Below are 20,643 nucleotides of genomic sequence, written 5' to 3'. Positions count from 1 at the left end.
CCCATGTTATGTTACATAGTTACATAGTTAGTACGGTCGAAAAAAGACATATGTCCATCAAGTTCAACCAGGGAATTAAGGGGTAGGGGTGTGGCGCGATATTGGGGAAGGGATGAGATTTTATATTTCTTCATAAGCATTAATCTTATTTTGTCAATTAGGAACATTCAGCACCCACCCGCTATCAAGGCAGCTGCCTATCATGTCATGCCCTACCTGCACAGGTGTGCTGGCTACTCAAATGATCCAATTAAGGAGGCCATTTAGTCAGCAGCAGCAGAAGTCCTGTGCCTGGACGCTCCAACAGCGGCCAGACACAAGCAGAAGCAGAAGCAGCAGAAGCAGCAGCAGCACCACCTTTTGTTTTTTGGCTGCAGCAGCAGCAAGGCCCACAGGGCTGGCTAGCTGGCTAGCCAGCAAGCAGGTAGCAATGAAAGTAGGAATCTTTCTTTTTAACCCTGTAAGGGGGTGGTGCACTGTACCCGAAGATACTGCCATATCGGGTCAATGCATAGGGCGACGGAAGCAAGCTTCGAAATCGGCCCCCGTTCTCAAAAATCCATTTAATATATGGTCCCCAGATAGGGGACGTATCAGATATTAAACTGATAAGAACAGATACTACACTTGATCTTAGCCAAAAGGCCGAGAAGCGATAACCGTGAAAGGGGCGGGCCCAACAAGGTGCCCTTCATGGGCACTATCACTGCTTGCTGTCAGGGAGGCTGCCAGACAATTTTCCATGCACACTCTGGGCTGGGGGGCAGTCAACCACCAGTACACACAGCAGAACCTAAACCCATACCATTATTGCTAAGCAGCAAGACAGGGGCCCATTGCACTCCCACGGGGCCTTTTTAAATGCAATCCATAACCCGGATTTGCCAGGAACCCTTCTTACTCCTCCTACTTGCATGTGACACTGGGCTTAGGATCTGCATAGGAAACACACACACAAGCACACACCTACCTTTGTTGCCTGCAGATGCCTCCTTGGCTGTCCCCAAACGGTATCAAACCAACACCCACGGGAAGCTGTAAGCATAGAGGACATGCCTGCACCCCATTGGACTTACCTGTGTGGGTTAAACCCGGGTTATTTGACAACCTATGGCGGTGATGGTTCTGCTCAGGCAGAGCAGTGCTGATGCTCCTCATAAAGCTGTCGCTGCTGTGAAGGTTCTAGGTGACATCACAAATCCCTATGGTTACATACACAACAAAGCTGGGTTGTTGTTGTTTACACTCTGCAAGGCCTGTGGAAGTGAGTGACATCATAGCACTGTAGTTCTGAGGGTTCTAGATGGATGCAACAATCTCCTGTTGCTTCTATGAAGGCCATAATAGACGACATCACCAAACAGCTCCATAGTCACATACACAGCAAAGGAGAGATGTTGTTTACACCTAGTGATGTCAGTGGTATTGAGTGACATCACAGCACAGTGCTAAGGCTCCTGGGCCTGGACACAGCAGCGGCTGCAATATCTCAACGGAGAATACGTTTATATATATGTGTGTGTGTGCGCGTATATATATATATATATATATATATATATATATATATATATATATATTCTCCGCCGAAATCACTTTTAAACCCATTTCCACCTTTTTTTCCCTTCTCTTCCTCTTACTTTTTTTCACGTTTTTTTACGTTTTTCTCCTTTTCGCCTCTCTTCTGGGCGTATTATTATTCTTTTTCTTCTTTTTTTTCGTCTAATGCATACCCCATCAGTGCAGCAATGCTTATTCAATACCGCCAGCAGATGGAGACACTGGGGGATAATTTTCTAAGGATTTATACTGATTTTTCCTGTCTGAATTTGTCGCACAGAAAGTTGCAGGCCAAATATGTGTGACATTTCTGTGACTTTAGCTTCTAGAGCATTTTTACAACATTATACATAGGTGCTGAATACATAAAAAGCGACTGTTCAGCGACAGACAAGTCGCATCGGCTGAAAGTAGGCCAGAATGTCAGTCCATGTTGGAGCAGGTTTAGATACAGTCTAAAGTATAGATCTCAAAGTCTGTGCACAGAATTTAGCAAGGGCCTCGCACCTTCTGATGCATCAGGTAGGTGCACAATAGCATAGCCTAACCCTCTGTACTTTGGTCTATATTGATGCGGGACATAGACAGCCAGCTGATGACCAATCCATTAGTGCAATGGATGGCTGGAAGCATTTGTCTTTGCCTTTGCAATACCACAGAAGCAATGCATGGTCAATGTACAGCAATGACACACCTGTGTGAACAGCCAGGAGACCCCCCCCCCCCCCCCCATGTTATGTTACATAGTTACATAGTTAGTACGGTCGAAAAAAGACATATGTCCATCAAGTTCAACCAGGGAATTAAGGGGTAGGGGTGTGGCGCGATATTGGGGAAGGGATGAGATTTTATATTTCTTCATAAGCATTAATCTTATTTTGTCAATTAGGAACATTCAGCACCCACCCGCTATCAAGGCAGCTGCCTATCATGTCATGCCCTACCTGCACAGGTGTGCTGGCTACTCAAATGATCCAATTAAGGAGGCCATTTAGTCAGCAGCAGCAGAAGTCCTGTGCCTGGACGCTCCAACAGCGGCCAGACACAAGCAGAAGCAGAAGCAGCAGAAGCAGCAGCAGCACCACCTTTTGTTTTTTGGCTGCAGCAGCAGCAAGGCCCACAGGGCTGGCTAGCTGGCTAGCCAGCAAGCAGGTAGCAATGAAAGTAGGAATCTTTCTTTTTAACCCTGTAAGGGGGTGGTGCACTGTACCCGAAGATACTGCCATATCGGGTCAATGCATAGGGTGACGGAAGCAAGCTTCGAAATCGGCCCCCGTTCTCAAAAATCCATTTAATATATGGTCCCCAGATAGGGGACGTATCAGATATTAAACTGATAAGAACAGATACTACACTTGATCTTAGCCAAAAGGCCGAGAAGCGATAACCGTGAAAGGGGCGGGCCCAACAAGGTGCCCTTCATGGGCACTATCACTGCTTGCTGTCAGGGAGGCTGCCAGACAATTTTCCATGCACACTCTGGGCTGGGGGGCAGTCAACCACCAGTACACACAGCAGAACCTAAACCATACCATTATTGCTAAGCAGCAAGACAGGGGCCCATTGCACTCCCACGGGGCCTTTTTAAATGCAATCCATAACCCGGATTTGCCAGGAACCCTTCTTACTCCTCCTACTTGCATGTGACACTGGGCTTAGGATCTGCATAGGAAACACACACACAAGCACACACCTACCTTTGTTGCCTGCAGATGCCTCCTTGGCTGTCCCCAAACGGTATCAAACCAACACCCACGGGAAGCTGTAAGCATAGAGGACATGCCTGCACCCCATTGGACTTACCTGTGTGGGTTAAACCCGGGTTATTTGACAACCTATGGCGGTGATGGTTCTGCTCAGGCAGAGCAGTGCTGATGCTCCTCATAAAGCTGTCGCTGCTGTGAAGGTTCTAGGTGACATCACAAATCCCTATGGTTACATACACAACAAAGCTGGGTTGTTGTTGTTTACACTCTGCAAGGCCTGTGGAAGTGAGTGACATCATAGCACTGTAGTTCTGAGGGTTCTAGATGGATGCAACAATCTCCTGTTGCTTCTATGAAGGCCATAATAGACAACATCACCAAACAGCTCCATAGTCACATACACAGCAAAGGAGAGATGTTGTTTACACCTAGTGATGTCAGTGGTATTGAGTGACATCACAGCACAGTGCTAAGGCTCCTGGGCCTGGACACAGCAGCGGCTGCAATATCTCAACGGAGAATACGTTTATATATATGTGTGTGTGTGCGCGTATATATATATATATATATATATATATATATATATATATATTTCTCCGCCGAAATCACTTTTAAACCCATTTCCACCTTTTTTTCCCTTCTCTTCCTCTTACTTTTTTTCACGTTTTTTTACGTTTTTCTCCTTTTCGCCTCTCTTCTGGGCGTATTATTATTCTTTTTCTTCTTTTTTTTCGTCTAATGCATACCCCATCAGTGCAGCAATGCTTATTCAATACCGCCAGCAGATGGAGACACTGGGGGATAATTTTCTAAGGATTTATACTGATTTTTCCTGTCTGAATTTGTCGCACAGAAAGTTGCAGGCCAAATATGTGTGACATTTCTGCGACTTTAGCTTCTAGAGCATTTTTACAACATTATACATAGGTGCTGAATACATAAAAAGCGACTGTTCAGCGACAGACAAGTCGCATCGGCTGAAAGTAGGCCAGAATGTCAGTCCATGTTGGAGCAGGTTTAGATACAGTCTAAAGTATAGATCTCAAAGTCTGTGCACAGAATTTAGCAAGGGCCTCGCACCTTCTGATGCATCAGGTAGGTGCACAATAGCATAGCCTAACCCTCTGTACTTTGGTCTATATTGATGCGGGACATAGACAGCCAGCTGATGACCAATCCATTAGTGCAATGGATGGCTGGAAGCATTTGTCTTTGCCTTTGCAATACCACAGAAGCAATGCATGGTCAATGTACAGCAATGACACACCTGTGTGAACAGCCAGGAGACCCCCCCCCCCCCCCCCATGTTATGTTACATAGTTACATAGTTAGTACGGTCGAAAAAAGACATATGTCCATCAAGTTCAACCAGGGAATTAAGGGGTAGGGGTGTGGCGCGATATTGGGGAAGGGATGAGATTTTATATTTCTTCATAAGCATTAATCTTATTTTGTCAATTAGGAACATTCAGCACCCACCCGCTATCAAGGCAGCTGCCTATCATGTCATGCCCTACCTGCACAGGTGTGCTGGCTACTCAAATGATCCAATTAAGGAGGCCATTTAGTCAGCAGCAGCAGAAGTCCTGTGCCTGGACGCTCCAACAGCGGCCAGACACAAGCAGAAGCAGCAGAAGCAGCAGCAGCACCACCTTTTGTTTTTTGGCTGCAGCAGCAGCAAGGCCCACAGGGCTGGCTAGCTGGCTAGCCAGCAAGCAGGTAGCAATGAAAGTAGGAATCTTTCTTTTTAACCCTGTAAGGGGGTGGTGCACTGTACCCGAAGATACTGCCATATCGGGTCAATGCATAGGGTGACGGAAGCAAGCTTCGAAATCGGCCCCCGTTCTCAAAAATCCATTTAATATATGGTCCCCAGATAGGGGACGTATCAGATATTAAACTGATAAGAACAGATACTACACTTGATCTTAGCCAAAAGGCCGAGAAGCGATAACCGTGAAAGGGGCGGGCCCAACAAGGTGCCCTTCATGGGCACTATCACTGCTTGCTGTCAGGGAGGCTGCCAGACAATTTTCCATGCACACTCTGGGCTGGGGGGCAGTCAACCACCAGTACACACAGCAGAACCTAAACCCATACCATTATTGCTAAGCAGCAAGACAGGGGCCCATTGCACTCCCACGGGGCCTTTTTAAATGCAATCCATAACCCGGATTTGCCAGGAACCCTTCTTACTCCTCCTACTTGCATGTGACACTGGGCTTAGGATCTGCATAGGAAACACACACACACAAGCACACACCTACCTTTGTTGCCTGCAGATGCCTCCTTGGCTGTCCCCAAACGGTATCAAACCAACACCCACGGGAAGCTGTAAGCATAGAGGACATGCCTGCACCCCATTGGACTTACCTGTGTGGGTTAAACCCGGGTTATTTGACAACCTATGGCGGTGATGGTTCTGCTCAGGCAGAGCAGTGCTGATGCTCCTCATAAAGCTGTCGCTGCTGTGAAGGTTCTAGGTGACATCACAAATCCCTATGGTTACATACACAACAAAGCTGGGTTGTTGTTGTTTACACTCTGCAAGGCCTGTGGAAGTGAGTGACATCATAGCACTGTAGTTCTGAGGGTTCTAGATGGATGCAACAATCTCCTGTTGCTTCTATGAAGGCCATAATAGACGACATCACCAAACAGCTCCATAGTCACATACACAGCAAAGGAGAGATGTTGTTTACACCTAGTGATGTCAGTGGTATTGAGTGACATCACAGCACAGTGCTAAGGCTCCTGGGCCTGGACACAGCAGCGGCTGCAATATCTCAACGGAGAATACGTTTATATATATGTGTGTGTGCGCGCGTATATATATATATATATATATATATATATATATATATATATATTTCTCCGCCGAAATCACTTTTAAACCCATTTCCACCTTTTTTTCCCTTCTCTTCCTCTTACTTTTTTTTCACGTTTTTTTACGTTTTTCTCCTTTTCGCCTCTTTTCTGGGCGTATTATTCTTCTTTTTCTTCTTTTTTTTCGTCTAATGCATACCCCATCAGTGCAACAATGCTTATTCAATACCGCCAGCAGATGGAGACACTGGGGGATAATTTTCTAAGGATTTATACTGATTTTTCCTGTCTGAATTTGTCGCACAGAAAGTTGCAGGCCAAATATGTGTGACATTTCTGCGACTTTAGCTTCTAGAGCATTTTTACAACATTATACATAGGTGCTGAATACATAAAAAGCGACTGTTCAGCGACAGACAAGTCGCATCGGCTGAAAGTAGGCCAGAATGTCAGTCCATGTTGGAGCAGGTTTAGATACAGTCTAAAGTATAGATCTCAAAGTCTGTGCACAGAATTTAGCAAGGGCCTCGCACCTTCTGATGCATCAGGTAGGTGCACAATAGCATAGCCTAACCCTCTGTACTTTGGTCTATATTGATGCGGGACATAGACAGCCAGCTGATGACCAATCCATTAGTGCAATGGATGGCTGGAAGCATTTGTCTTTGCCTTTGCAATACCACAGAAGCAATGCATGGTCAATGTACAGCAATGACACACCTGTGTGAACAGCCAGGAGACCCCCCCCCCCCATGTTATGTTACATAGTTACATAGTTAGTACGGTCGAAAAAAGACATATGTCCATCAAGTTCAACCAGGGAATTAAGGGGTAGGGGTGTGGCGCGATATTGGGGAAGGGATGAGATTTTATATTTCTTCATAAGCATTAATCTTATTTTGTCAATTAGGAACATTCAGCACCCACCCGCTATCAAGGCAGCTGCCTATCATGTCATGCCCTACCTGCACAGGTGTGCTGGCTACTCAAATGATCCAATTAAGGAGGCCATTTAGTCAGCAGCAGCAGAAGTCCTGTGCCTGGACGCTCCAACAGCGGCCAGACACAAGCAGAAGCAGAAGCAGCAGAAGCAGCAGCAGCACCACCTTTTGTTTTTTGGCTGCAGCAGCAGCAAGGCCCACAGGGCTGGCTAGCTGGCTAGCCAGCAAGCAGGTAGCAATGAAAGTAGGAATCTTTCTTTTTAACCCTGTAAGGGGGTGGTGCACTGTACCCGAAGATACTGCCATATCGGGTCAATGCATAGGGCGACGGAAGCAAGCTTCGAAATCGGCCCCCGTTCTCAAAAATCCATTTAATATATGGTCCCCAGATAGGGGACGTATCAGATATTAAACTGATAAGAACAGATACTACACTTGATCTTAGCCAAAAGGCCGAGAAGCGATAACCGTGAAAGGGGCGGGCCCAACAAGGTGCCCTTCATGGGCACTATCACTGCTTGCTGTCAGGGAGGCTGCCAGACAATTTTCCATGCACACTCTGGGCTGGGGGGCAGTCAACCACCAGTACACACAGCAGAACCTAAACCCATACCATTATTGCTAAGCAGCAAGACAGGGGCCCATTGCACTCCCACGGGGCCTTTTTAAATGCAATCCATAACCCGGATTTGCCAGGAACCCTTCTTACTCCTCCTACTTGCATGTGACACTGGGCTTAGGATCTGCATAGGAAACACACACACAAGCACACACCTACCTTTGTTGCCTGCAGATGCCTCCTTGGCTGTCCCCAAACGGTATCAAACCAACACCCACGGGAAGCTGTAAGCATAGAGGACATGCCTGCACCCCATTGGACTTACCTGTGTGGGTTAAACCCGGGTTATTTGACAACCTATGGCGGTGATGGTTCTGCTCAGGCAGAGCAGTGCTGATGCTCCTCATAAAGCTGTCGCTGCTGTGAAGGTTCTAGGTGACATCACAAATCCCTATGGTTACATACACAACAAAGCTGGGTTGTTGTTGTTTACACTCTGCAAGGCCTGTGGAAGTGAGTGACATCATAGCACTGTAGTTCTGAGGGTTCTAGATGGATGCAACAATCTCCTGTTGCTTCTATGAAGGCCATAATAGACGACATCACCAAACAGCTCCATAGTCACATACACAGCAAAGGAGAGATGTTGTTTACACCTAGTGATGTCAGTGGTATTGAGTGACATCACAGCACAGTGCTAAGGCTCCTGGGCCTGGACACAGCAGCGGCTGCAATATCTCAACGGAGAATACGTTTATATATATGTGTGTGTGTGCGCGTATATATATATATATATATATATATATATATATATATATTTCTCCGCCGAAATCACTTTTAAACCCATTTCCACCTTTTTTTCCCTTCTCTTCCTCTTACTTTTTTTTCACATTTTTTTACGGTTTTCTCCTTTTCGCCTCTTTTCTGGGCGTATTATTCTTCTTTTTCTTCTTTTTTTTCGTCTAATGCATACCCCATCAGTGCAGCAATGCTTATTCAATACCGCCAGCAGATGGAGACACTGGGGGATAATTTTCTAAGGATTTATACTGATTTTTCCTGTCTGAATTTGTCGCACAGAAAGTTGCAGGCCAAATATGTGTGACATTTCTGCGACTTTAGCTTCTAGAGCATTTTTACAACATTATACATAGGTGCTGAATACATAAAAAGCGACTGTTCAGCGACAGACAAGTCGCATCGGCTGAAAGTAGGCCAGAATGTCAGTCCATGTTGGAGCAGGTTTAGATACAGTCTAAAGTATAGATCTCAAAGTCTGTGCACAGAATTTAGCAAGGGCCTCGCACCTTCTGATGCATCAGGTAGGTGCACAATAGCATAGCCTAACCCTCTGTACTTTGGTCTATATTGATGCGGGACATAGACAGCCAGCTGATGACCAATCCATTAGTGCAATGGATGGCTGGAAGCATTTGTCTTTGCCTTTGCAATACCACAGAAGCAATGCATGGTCAATGTACAGCAATGACACACCTGTGTGAACAGCCAGGAGACCCCCCCCCCCCCATGTTATGTTACATAGTTACATAGTTAGTACGGTCGAAAAAAGACATATGTCCATCAAGTTCAACCAGGGAATTAAGGGGTAGGGGTGTGGCGCGATATTGGGGAAGGGATGAGATTTTATATTTCTTCATAAGCATTAATCTTATTTTGTCAATTAGGAACATTCAGCACCCACCCGCTATCAAGGCAGCTGCCTATCATGTCATGCCCTACCTGCACAGGTGTGCTGGCTACTCAAATGATCCAATTAAGGAGGCCATTTAGTCAGCAGCAGCAGAAGTCCTGTGCCTGGACGCTCCAACAGCGGCCAGACACAAGCAGAAGCAGAAGCAGCAGAAGCAGCAGCAGCAGCACCACCTTTTGTTTTTTGGCTGCAGCAGCAGCAAGGCCCACAGGGCTGGCTAGCTGGCTAGCCAGCAAGCAGGTAGCAATGAAAGTAGGAATCTTTCTTTTTAACCCTGTAAGGGGGTGGTGCACTGTACCCGAAGATACTGCCATATCGGGTCAATGCATAGGGCGACGGAAGCAAGCTTCGAAATCGGCCCCCGTTCTCAAAAATCCATTTAATATATGGTCCCCAGATAGGGGACGTATCAGATATTAAACTGATAAGAACAGATACTACACTTGATCTTAGCCAAAAGGCCGAGAAGCGATAACCGTGAAAGGGGCGGGCCCAACAAGGTGCCCTTCATGGGCACTATCACTGCTTGCTGTCAGGGAGGCTGCCAGACAATTTTCCATGCACACTCTGGGCTGGGGGGCAGTCAACCACCAGTACACACAGCAGAACCTAAACCCATACCATTATTGCTAAGCAGCAAGACAGGGGCCCATTGCACTCCCACGGGGCCTTTTTAAATGCAATCCATAACCCGGATTTGCCAGGAACCCTTCTTACTCCTCCTACTTGCATGTGACACTGGGCTTAGGATCTGCATAGGAAACACACACACAAGCACACACCTACCTTTGTTGCCTGCAGATGCCTCCTTGGCTGTCCCCAAACGGTATCAAACCAACACCCACGGGAAGCTGTAAGCATAGAGGACATGCCTGCACCCCATTGGACTTACCTGTGTGGGTTAAACCCGGGTTATTTGACAACCTATGGCGGTGATGGTTCTGCTCAGGCAGAGCAGTGCTGATGCTCCTCATAAAGCTGTCGCTGCTGTGAAGGTTCTAGGTGACATCACAAATCCCTATGGTTACATACACAACAAAGCTGGGTTGTTGTTGTTTACACTCTGCAAGGCCTGTGGAAGTGAGTGACATCATAGCACTGTAGTTCTGAGGGTTCTAGATGGATGCAACAATCTCCTGTTGCTTCTATGAAGGCCATAATAGACGACATCACCAAACAGCTCCATAGTCACATACACAGCAAAGGAGAGATGTTGTTTACACCTAGTGATGTCAGTGGTATTGAGTGACATCACAGCACAGTGCTAAGGCTCCTGGGCCTGGACACAGCAGCGGCTGCAATATCTCAACGGAGAATACGTTTATATATATGTGTGTGTGTGCGCGTATATATATATATATATATATATATATATATATATATATATATATATATATTTCTCCGCCGAAATCACTTTTAAACCCATTTCCACCTTTTTTTCCCTTCTCTTCCTCTTACTTTTTTTTCACGTTTTTTTACGTTTTTCTCCTTTTCGCCTCTTTTCTGGGCGTATTATTCTTCTTTTTCTTCTTTTTTTTTCGTCTAATGCATACCCCATCAGTGCAGCAATGCTTATTCAATACCGCCAGCAGATGGAGACACTGGGGGATAATTTTCTAAGGATTTATACTGATTTTTCCTGTCTGAATTTGTCGCACAGAAAGTTGCAGGCCAAATATGTGTGACATTTCTGCGACTTTAGCTTCTAGAGCATTTTTACAACATTATACATAGGTGCTGAATACATAAAAAGCGACTGTTCAGCGACAGACAAGTCGCATCGGCTAAAAGTAGGCCAGAATGTCAGTCCATGTTGGAGCAGGTTTAGATACAGTCTAAAGTATAGATCTCAAAGTCTGTGCACAGAATTTAGCAAGGGCCTCGCACCTTCTGATGCATCAGGTAGGTGCACAATAGCATAGCCTAACCCTCTGTACTTTGGTCTATATTGATGCGGGACATAGACAGCCAGCTGATGACCAATCCATTAGTGCAATGGATGGCTGGAAGCATTTGTCTTTGCCTTTGCAATACCACAGAAGCAATGCATGGTCAATGTACAGCAATGACACACCTGTGTGAACAGCCAGGAGACCCCCCCCCCCCCCATGTTATGTTACATAGTTACATAGTTAGTACGGTCGAAAAAAGACATATGTCCATCAAGTTCAACCAGGGAATTAAGGGGTAGGGGTGTGGCGCGATATTGGGGAAGGGATGAGATTTTATATTTCTTCATAAGCATTAATCTTATTTTGTCAATTAGGAACATTCAGCACCCACCCGCTATCAAGGCAGCTGCCTATCATGTCATGCCCTACCTGCACAGGTGTGCTGGCTACTCAAATGATCCAATTAAGGAGGCCATTTAGTCAGCAGCAGCAGAAGTCCTGTGCCTGGACGCTCCAACATTGGCCAGACACAAGCAGAAGCAGAAGCAGCAGAAGCAGCAGCAGCACCACCTTTTGTTTTTTGGCTGCAGCAGCAGCAAGGCCCACAGGAATGGCTAGCTGGCTAGCCAGCAAGCAGGTAGCAATGAAAGTAGGAATCTTTCTTTTTAACCCTGTAAGGGGGTGGTGCACTGTACCCGAAGATACTGCCATATCGGGTGAATGCATAGGGCGACGGAAGCAAGCTTCGAAATCGGCCCCCGTTCTCAAAAATCCATTTAATATATGGTCCCCAGATAGGGGACGTATCAGATATTAAACTGATAAGAACAGATTTTTTTTATCTAAAGCCGAGGAACGTGCTTTCGATTCACCCAAAGTGCAAGAAAAAGTGCAAACGTGTTACACTAAAAAAACGTGCACAAAGGATGCGGTCTATCGCAAGCCCTTCTCCGATAGGAGAGAGGCCCCCCAACAAACCTTACCCTTCGCCTCCGGACCAAAAGGTACCTGCGAGGTTCCAGGTTCGATGTCCCTTTTCGCCGAAGCTACTAGGGGACCACAAATGCTCCCGGCATCCCCCTTGGCGTTAGCCAAGGTATCTGCCCGCAGAGCCGATTACGGTAGGTACCCTGCCAAAGCAGGAGTACCCGGGGTGTTTGCAGGGAGGTGCGGAACCTAATGGCCACACACACCTCCCCTAGACCGCCAGGAGGGACACCCAGAAGGGCTACCGCATCCTGACAAATCCTGTGAACACACAACACGCAAAAAGTGACACAGTGAGACAAAAAAGAAATAAATAAGTGAATGTGTGCAGATATACTGCCCGGACATCCGGCCGGATCTATAAAAATTTCTCTGATCCTAGCCAGAAGGCCGGGAATCAAGAGGTGAGTGCCACAAGGTGAAGAGATTATGGTGCCCGTGCTTCAACCCAGTGAGTCTATTCTCCCAGTGAGTTTCGGCACCTCGGGGTCACCACTCCCCGAGGCACAAAAGTACCTCGGCTCTAGACCCTCTCAGCCTCATGGCGAGACCCGGAGGGAACAGGTCACATCGGGGCAGCCGTCGAGCTGATTCCTCAGAACCAGCAGCGGAAAGCCCCGGTACACCTGCATCCTCCATGCAGCACCCATCCCCACCAGCATGAAAACTGATAAGAACAGATACTACACTTGATCTTAGCCAAAAGGCCGAGAAGCGATAACCGTGAAAGGGGCGGGCCCAACAAGGTGCCCTTCATGGGCACTATCACTGCTTGCTGTCAGGGAGGCTGCCAGACAATTTTCCATGCACACTCTGGGCTGGGGGGCAGTCAACCACCAGTACACACAGCAGAACCTAAACCCATACCATTATTGCTAAGCAGCAAGACAGGGGCCCATTGCACTCCCACGGGGCCTTTTTAAATGCAATCCATAACCCGGATTTGCCAGGAACCCTTCTTACTCCTCCTACTTGCATGTGACACTGGGCTTAGGATCTGCATAGGAAACACACACACAAGCACACACCTACCTTTGTTGCCTGCAGATGCCTCCTTGGCTGTCCCCAAACGGTATCAAACCAACACCCACGGGAAGCTGTAAGCATAGAGGACATGCCTGCACCCCATTGGACTTACCTGTGTGGGTTAAACCCGGGTTATTTGACAACCTATGGCGGTGATGGTTCTGCTCAGGCAGAGCAGTGCTGATGCTCCTCATAAAGCTGTCGCTGCTGTGAAGGTTCTAGGTGACATCACAAATCCCTATGGTTACATACACAACAAAGCTGGGTTGTTGTTGTTTACACTCTGCAAGGCCTGTGGAAGTGAGTGACATCATAGCACTGTAGTTCTGAGGGTTCTAGATGGATGCAACAATCTCCTGTTGCTTCTATGAAGGCCATAATAGACGACATCACCAAACAGCTCCATAGTCACATACACAGCAAAGGAGAGATGTTGTTTACACCTAGTGATGTCAGTGGTATTGAGTGACATCACAGCACAGTGCTAAGGCTCCTGGGCCTGGACACAGCAGCGGCTGCAATATCTCAACGGAGAATACGTTTATATATATGTGTGTGTGTGCGCGTATATATATATATATATATATATATATATATATATATATATTCTCCGCCGAAATCACTTTTAAACCCATTTCCACCTTTTTTTCCCTTCTCTTCCTCTTACTTTTTTTTCACGTTTTTTTACGTTTTTCTCCTTTTCGCCTCTTTTCTGGGCGTATTATTCTTCTTTTTCTTCTTTTTTTTCGTCTAATGCATACCCCATCAGTGCAGCAATGCTTATTCAATACCGCCAGCAGATGGAGACACTGGGGGATAATTTTCTAAGGATTTATACTGATTTTTCCTGTCTGAATTTGTCGCACAGAAAGTTGCAGGCCAAATATGTGTGACATTTCTGCGACTTTAGCTTCTAGAGCATTTTTACAACATTATACATAGGTGCTGAATACATAAAAAGCGACTGTTCAGCGACAGACAAGTCGCATCGGCTGAAAGTAGGCCAGAATGTCAGTCCATGTTGGAGCAGGTTTAGATACAGTCTAAAGTATAGATCTCAAAGTCTGTGCACAGAATTTAGCAAGGGCCTCGCACCTTCTGATGCATCAGGTAGGTGCACAATAGCATAGCCTAACCCTCTGTACTTTGGTCTATATTGATGCGGGACATAGACAGCCAGCTGATGACCAATCCATTAGTGCAATGGATGGCTGGAAGCATTTGTCTTTGCCTTTGCAATACCACAGAAGCAATGCATGGTCAATGTACAGCAATGACACACCTGTGTGAACAGCCAGGAGACCCCCCCCCCCCCCCCATGTTATGTTACATAGTTACATAGTTAGTACGGTCGAAAAAAGACATATGTCCATCAAGTTCAACCAGGGAATTAAGGGGTAGGGGTGTGGCGCGATATTGGGGAAGGGATGAGATTTTATATTTCTTCATAAGCATTAATCTTATTTTGTCAATTAGGAACATTCAGCACCCACCCGCTATCAAGGCAGCTGCCTATCATGTCATGCCCTACCTGCACAGGTGTGCTGGCTACTCAAATGATCCAATTAAGGAGGCCATTTAGTCAGCAGCAGAAGTCCTGTGCCTGGACGCTCCAACAGCGGCCAGACACAAGCAGAAGCAGAAGCAGCAGAAGCAGCAGCAGCACCACCTTTTGTTTTTTGGCTGCAGCAGCAGCAAGGCCCACAGGGCTGGCTAGCTGGCTAGCCAGCAATGAAAGTAGGAATCTTTCTTTTTAACCCTGTAAGGGGGTGGTGCACTGTACCCGAAGATACTGCCATATCGGGTCAATGCATAGGGCGACGGAAGCAAGCTTCGAAATCGGCCCCCGTTCTCAAAAATCCATTTAATATATGGTCCCCAGATAGGGGACGTATCAGATATTAAACTGATAAGAACAGATACTACACTTGATCTTAGCCAAAAGGCCGAGAAGCGATAACCGTGAAAGGGGCGGGCCCAACAAGGTGCCCTTCATGGGCACTATCACTGCTTGCTGTCAGGGAGGCTGCCAGACAATTTTCCATGCACACTCTGGGCTGGGGGGCAGTCAACCACCAGTACACACAGCAGAACCTAAACCCATACCATTATTGCTAAGCAGCAAGACAGGGGCCCATTGCACTCCCACGGGGCCTTTTTAAATGCAATCCATAACCCGGATTTGCCAGGAACCCTTCTTACTCCTCCTACTTGCATGTGACACTGGGCTTAGGATCTGCATAGGAAACACACACACAAGCACACACCTACCTTTGTTGCCTGCAGATGCCTCCTTGGCTGTCCCCAAACGGTATCAAACCAACACCCACGGGAAGCTGTAAGCATAGAGGACATGCCTGCACCCCATTGGACTTACCTGTGTGGGTTAAACCCGGGTTATTTGACAACCTATGGCGGTGATGGTTCTGCTCAGGCAGAGCAGTGCTGATGCTCCTCATAAAGCTGTCGCTGCTGTGAAGGTTCTAGGTGACATCACAAATCCCTATGGTTACATACACAACAAAGCTGGGTTGTTGTTGTTTACACTCTGCAAGGCCTGTGGAAGTGAGTGACATCATAGCACTGTAGTTCTGAGGGTTCTAGATGGATGCAACAATCTCCTGTTGCTTCTATGAAGGCCATAATAGACGACATCACCAAACAGCTCCATAGTCACATACACAGCAAAGGAGAGATGTTGTTTACACCTAGTGATGTCAGTGGTATTGAGTGACATCACAGCACAGTGCTAAGGCTCCTGGGCCTGGACACAGCAGCGGCTGCAATATCTCAACGGAGAATACGTTTATATATATGTGTGTGTGTGCGCGTATATATATATATATATATATATATATATATATATATATATATATATTTCTCCGCCGAAATCACTTTTAAACCCATTTCCACCTTTTTTTCCCTTCTCTTCCTCTTACTTTTTTTTCACGTTTTTTTACGTTTTTCTCCTTTTCGCCTCTTTTCTGGGCGTATTATTCTTCTTTTTCTTCTTTTTTTTCGTCTAATGCATACCCCATCAGTGCAGCAATGCTTATTCAATACCGCCAGCAGATGGAGACACTGGGGGATAATTTTCTAAGGATTTATACTGATTTTTCCTGTCTGAATTTGTCGCACAGAAAGTTGCAGGCCAAATATGTGTGACATTTCTGCGACTTTAGCTTCTAGAGCATTTTTACAACATTATACATAGGTGCTGAATACATAAAAAGCGACTGTTCAGCGACAGACAAGTCGCATCGGCTGAAAGTAGGCCAGAATGTCAGTCCATGTTGGAGCAGGTTTAGATACAGTCTAAAGTATAGATCTCAAAGTCTGTGCACAGAATTTAGCAAGGGCCTCGCACCTTCTGATGCATCAGGTAGGTGCACAATAGCATAGCCTAACCCTCTGTACTTTGGTCTATATTGATGCGGGACATAGACAGCCAGCTGATGACCAATCCATTAGTGCAATGGATGGCTGGAAGCATTTGTCTTTGCCTTTGCAATACCACAGAAGCAATGCATGGTCAATGTACAGCAATGACACACCTGTGTGAACAGCCAGGAGACCCCCCCCCCCCCCCCCATGTTATGTTACATAGTTACATAGTTAGTACGGTCGAAAAAAGACATATGTCCATCAAGTTCAACCAGGGAATTAAGGGGTAGGGGTGTGGCGCGATATTGGGGAAGGGATGAGATTTTATATTTCTTCATAAGCATTAATCTTATTTTGTCAATTAGGAACATTCAGCACCCACCCGCTATCAAGGCAGCTGCCTATCATGTCATGCCCTACCTGCACAGGTGTGCTGGCTACTCAAATGATCCAATTAAGGAGGCCATTTAGTCAGCAGCAGCAGAAGTCCTGTGCCTGGACGCTCCAACAGCGGCCAGACACAAGCAGAAGCAGAAGCAGCAGAAGCAGCAGCAGCACCACCTTTTGTTTTTTGGCTGCAGCAGCAGCAAGGCCCACAGGGCTGGCTAGCTGGCTAGCCAGCAAGCAGGTAGCAATGAAAGTAGGAATCTTTCTTTTTAACCCTGTAAGGGGGTGGTGCACTGTACCCGAAGATACTGCCATATCGGGTCAATGCATAGGGCGACGGAAGCAAGCTTCGAAATCTGCCCCCGTTCTCAAAAATCCATTTAATATATGGTCCCCAGATAGGGGACGTATCAGATATTTAACTGATAAGAACAGATACTACACTTGATCTTAGCCAAAAGGCCGAGAAGCGATAACCGTGAAAGGGGCGGGCCCAACAAGGTGCCCTTCATGGGCACTATCACTGCTTGCTGTCAGGGAGGCTGCCAGACAATTTTCCATGCACACTCTGGGCTGGGGGGCAGTCAACCACCAGTATACACAGCAGAACCTAAACCCATACCATTATTGCTAAGCAGCAAGACAGGGGCCCATTGCACTCCCACGGGGCCTTTTTAAATGCAATCCATAACCCGGATTTGCCAGGAACCCTTCTTACTCCTCCTACTTGCATGTGACACTGGGCTTAGGATCTGCATAGGAAACACACACACAAGCACACACCTACCTTTGTTGCCTGCAGATGCCTCCTTGGCTGTCCCCAAACGGTATCAAACCAACACCCACGGGAAGCTGTAAGCATAGAGGACATGCCTGCACCCCATTGGACTTACCTGTGTGGGTTAAACCCGGGTTATTTGACAACCTATGGCGGTGATGGTTCTGCTCAGGCAGAGCAGTGCTGATGCTCCTCATAAAGCTGTCGCTGCTGTGAAGGTTCTAGGTGACATCACAAATCCCTATGGTTACATACACAACAAAGCTGGGTTGTTGTTGTTTACACTCTGCAAGGCCTGTGGAAGTGAGTGACATCATAGCACTGTAGTTCTGAGGGTTCTAGATGGATGCAACAATCTCCTGTTGCTTCTATGAAGGCCATAATAGACGACATCACCAAACAGCTCCATAGTCACATACACAGCAAAGGAGAGATGTTGTTTACACCTAGTGATGTCAGTGGTATTGAGTGACATCACAGCACAGTGCTAAGGCTCCTGGGCCTGGACACAGCAGCGGCTGCAATATCTCAACGGAGAATACGTTTATATATATGTGTGTGTGTGCGTATATATATATATATATATATATATATATATATATATATATATATATTTCTCCGCCGAAATCACTTTTAAACCCATTTCCACCTTTTTTTCCCTTCTCTTCCTCTTACTTTTTTTTCACGTTTTTTTACGTTTTTCTCCTTTTCGCCTCTTTTCTGGGCGTATTATTCTTCTTTTTCTTCTTTTTTTTCGTCTAATGCATACCCCATCAGTGCAGCAATGCTTATTCAATACCGCCAGCAGATGGAGACACTGGGGGATAATTTTCTAAGGATTTATACTGATTTTTCCTGTCTGAATTTGTCGCACAGAAAGTTGCAGGCCAAATATGTGTGACATTTCTGCGACTTTAGCTTCTAGAGCATTTTTACAACATTATACATAGGTGCTGAATACATAAAAAGCGACTGTTCAGCGACAGACAAGTCGCATCGGCTGAAAGTAGGCCAGAATGTCAGTCCATGTTGGAGCAGGTTTAGATACAGTCTAAAGTATAGATCTCAAAGTCTGTGCACAGAATTTAGCAAGGGCCTCGCACCTTCTGATGCATCAGGTAGGTGCACAATAGCATAGCCTAACCCTCTGTACTTTGGTCTATATTGATGCGGGACATAGACAGCCAGCTGATGACCAATCCATTAGTGCAATGGATGGCTGGAAGCATTTGTCTTTGCCTTTGCAATACCACAGAAGCAATGCATGGTCAATGTACAGCAATGACACACCTGTGTGAACAGCCAGGAGACCCCCCCCCCCCCCCCCATGTTATGTTACATAGTTACATAGTTAGTACGGTCGAAAAAAGACATATGTCCATCAAGTTCAACCAGGGAATTAAGGGGTAGGGGTGTGGCGCGATATTGGGGAAGGGATGAGATTTTATATTTCTTCATAAGCATTAATCTTATTTTGTCAATTAGGAACATTCAGCACCCACCCGCTATCAAGGCAGCTGCCTATCATGTCATGCCCTACCTGCACAGGTGTGCTGGCTACTCAAATGATCCAATTAAGGAGGCCATTTAGTCAGCAGCAGCAGAAGTCCTGTGCCTGGACGCTCCAACAGCGGCCAGACACAAGCAGAAGCAGAAGCAGCAGAAGCAGCAGCAGCACCACCTTTTGTTTTTTGGCTGCAGCAGCAGCAAGGCCCACAGGGCTGGCTAGCTGGCTAGCCAGCAAGCAGGTAGCAATGAAAGTAGGAATCTTTCTTTTTAACCCTGTAAGGGGGTGGTGCACTGTACCCGAAGATACTGCCATATCGGGTCAATGCATAGGGTGACGGAAGCAAGCTTCGAAATCGGCCCCCGTTCTCAAAAATCCATTTAATATATGGTCCCCAGATAGGGGACGTATCAGATATTAAACTGATAAGAACAGATACTACACTTGATCTTAGCCAAAAGGCCGAGAAGCGATAACCGTGAAAGGGGCGGGCCCAACAAGGTGCCCTTCATGGGCACTATCACTGCTTGCTGTCAGGGAGGCTGCCAGACAATTTTCCATGCACACTCTGGGCTGGGGGGCAGTCAACCACCAGTACACACAGCAGAACCTAAACCCATACCATTATTGCTAAGCAGCAAGACAGGGGCCCATTGCACTCCCACGGGGCCTTTTTAAATGCAATCCATAACCCGGATTTGCCAGGAACCCTTCTTACTCCTCCTACTTGCATGTGACACTGGGCTTAGGATCTGCATAGGAAACACACACACAAGCACACACCTACCTTTGTTGCCTGCAGATGCCTCCTTGGCTGTCCCCAAACGGTATCAAACCAACACCCACGGGAAGCTGTAAGCATAGAGGACATGCCTGCACCCCATTGGACTTACCTGTGTGGGTTAAACCCGGGTTATTTGACAACCTATGGCGGTGATGGTTCTGCTCAGGCAGAGCAGTGCTGATGCTCCTCATAAAGCTGTCGCTGCTGTGAAGGTTCTAGGTGACATCACAAATCCCTATGGTTACATACACAACAAAGCTGGGTTGTTGTTGTTTACACTCTGCAAGGCCTGTGGAAGTGAGTGACATCATAGCACTGTAGTTCTGAGGGTTCTAGATGGATGCAACAATCTCCTGTTGCTTCTATGAAGGCCATAATAGACGACATCACCAAACAGCTCCATAGTCACATACACAGCAAAGGAGAGATGTTGTTTACACCTAGTGATGTCAGTGGTATTGAGTGACATCACAGCACAGTGCTAAGGCTCCTGGGCCTGGACACAGCAGCGGCTGCAATATCTCAACGGAGAATACGTTTATATATATGTGTGTGTGTGCGCGTATATATATATATATATATATATATATATATATAT

General features: G+C 46.5%; 8 non-coding genes and 2 pseudogenes across 8 annotated transcripts; all 10 read right to left on the bottom strand.

Moving 5' to 3' along the window:
- Positions 1 to 466: 466 nt before the first annotated feature.
- LOC130320931 (U2 spliceosomal RNA) lies at positions 467 to 657 on the bottom strand. Its single transcript, XR_008866744.1, has one exon. It is a non-coding gene; the product is annotated as a U2 spliceosomal RNA (small nuclear RNA).
- A 2,094-nt stretch (positions 658 to 2,751) lies between these two features.
- Positions 2,752 to 2,942, bottom strand: LOC130320938 (U2 spliceosomal RNA). The gene has a single exon (XR_008866750.1). It is a non-coding gene; the product is annotated as a U2 spliceosomal RNA (small nuclear RNA).
- A 2,082-nt stretch (positions 2,943 to 5,024) lies between these two features.
- LOC130320936 (U2 spliceosomal RNA) lies at positions 5,025 to 5,215 on the bottom strand. The gene has a single exon (XR_008866748.1). It is a non-coding gene; the product is annotated as a U2 spliceosomal RNA (small nuclear RNA).
- A 2,089-nt stretch (positions 5,216 to 7,304) lies between these two features.
- LOC130320930 (U2 spliceosomal RNA) lies at positions 7,305 to 7,495 on the bottom strand. Its single transcript, XR_008866743.1, has one exon. It is a non-coding gene; the product is annotated as a U2 spliceosomal RNA (small nuclear RNA).
- A 2,087-nt stretch (positions 7,496 to 9,582) lies between these two features.
- Positions 9,583 to 9,773, bottom strand: LOC130320929 (U2 spliceosomal RNA). The gene has a single exon (XR_008866742.1). It is a non-coding gene; the product is annotated as a U2 spliceosomal RNA (small nuclear RNA).
- Positions 9,774 to 11,871: 2,098 nt separating this feature from the next.
- LOC130320941 (U2 spliceosomal RNA) lies at positions 11,872 to 12,052 on the bottom strand (annotated as a pseudogene).
- Positions 12,053 to 12,738: 686 nt separating this feature from the next.
- On the bottom strand, positions 12,739 to 12,898 carry LOC130320942 (U2 spliceosomal RNA; annotated as a pseudogene).
- A 2,074-nt stretch (positions 12,899 to 14,972) lies between these two features.
- LOC130320928 (U2 spliceosomal RNA) lies at positions 14,973 to 15,163 on the bottom strand. Its single transcript, XR_008866741.1, has one exon. It is a non-coding gene; the product is annotated as a U2 spliceosomal RNA (small nuclear RNA).
- Positions 15,164 to 17,259: 2,096 nt separating this feature from the next.
- On the bottom strand, positions 17,260 to 17,450 carry LOC130320939 (U2 spliceosomal RNA). The gene has a single exon (XR_008866751.1). It is a non-coding gene; the product is annotated as a U2 spliceosomal RNA (small nuclear RNA).
- Positions 17,451 to 19,544: 2,094 nt separating this feature from the next.
- Positions 19,545 to 19,735, bottom strand: LOC130320934 (U2 spliceosomal RNA). The gene has a single exon (XR_008866747.1). It is a non-coding gene; the product is annotated as a U2 spliceosomal RNA (small nuclear RNA).
- Between the last annotated feature and the right edge of the window lie 908 nt (positions 19,736 to 20,643).

This window comes from Hyla sarda, unplaced genomic scaffold (genome assembly GCF_029499605.1).
Source record: "Hyla sarda isolate aHylSar1 unplaced genomic scaffold, aHylSar1.hap1 scaffold_2227, whole genome shotgun sequence".
In the NCBI taxonomy this organism is placed as follows: Eukaryota; Metazoa; Chordata; class Amphibia; order Anura; family Hylidae; genus Hyla; species Hyla sarda.
This window is presented reverse-complemented; position numbering and strand designations above follow the sequence as displayed.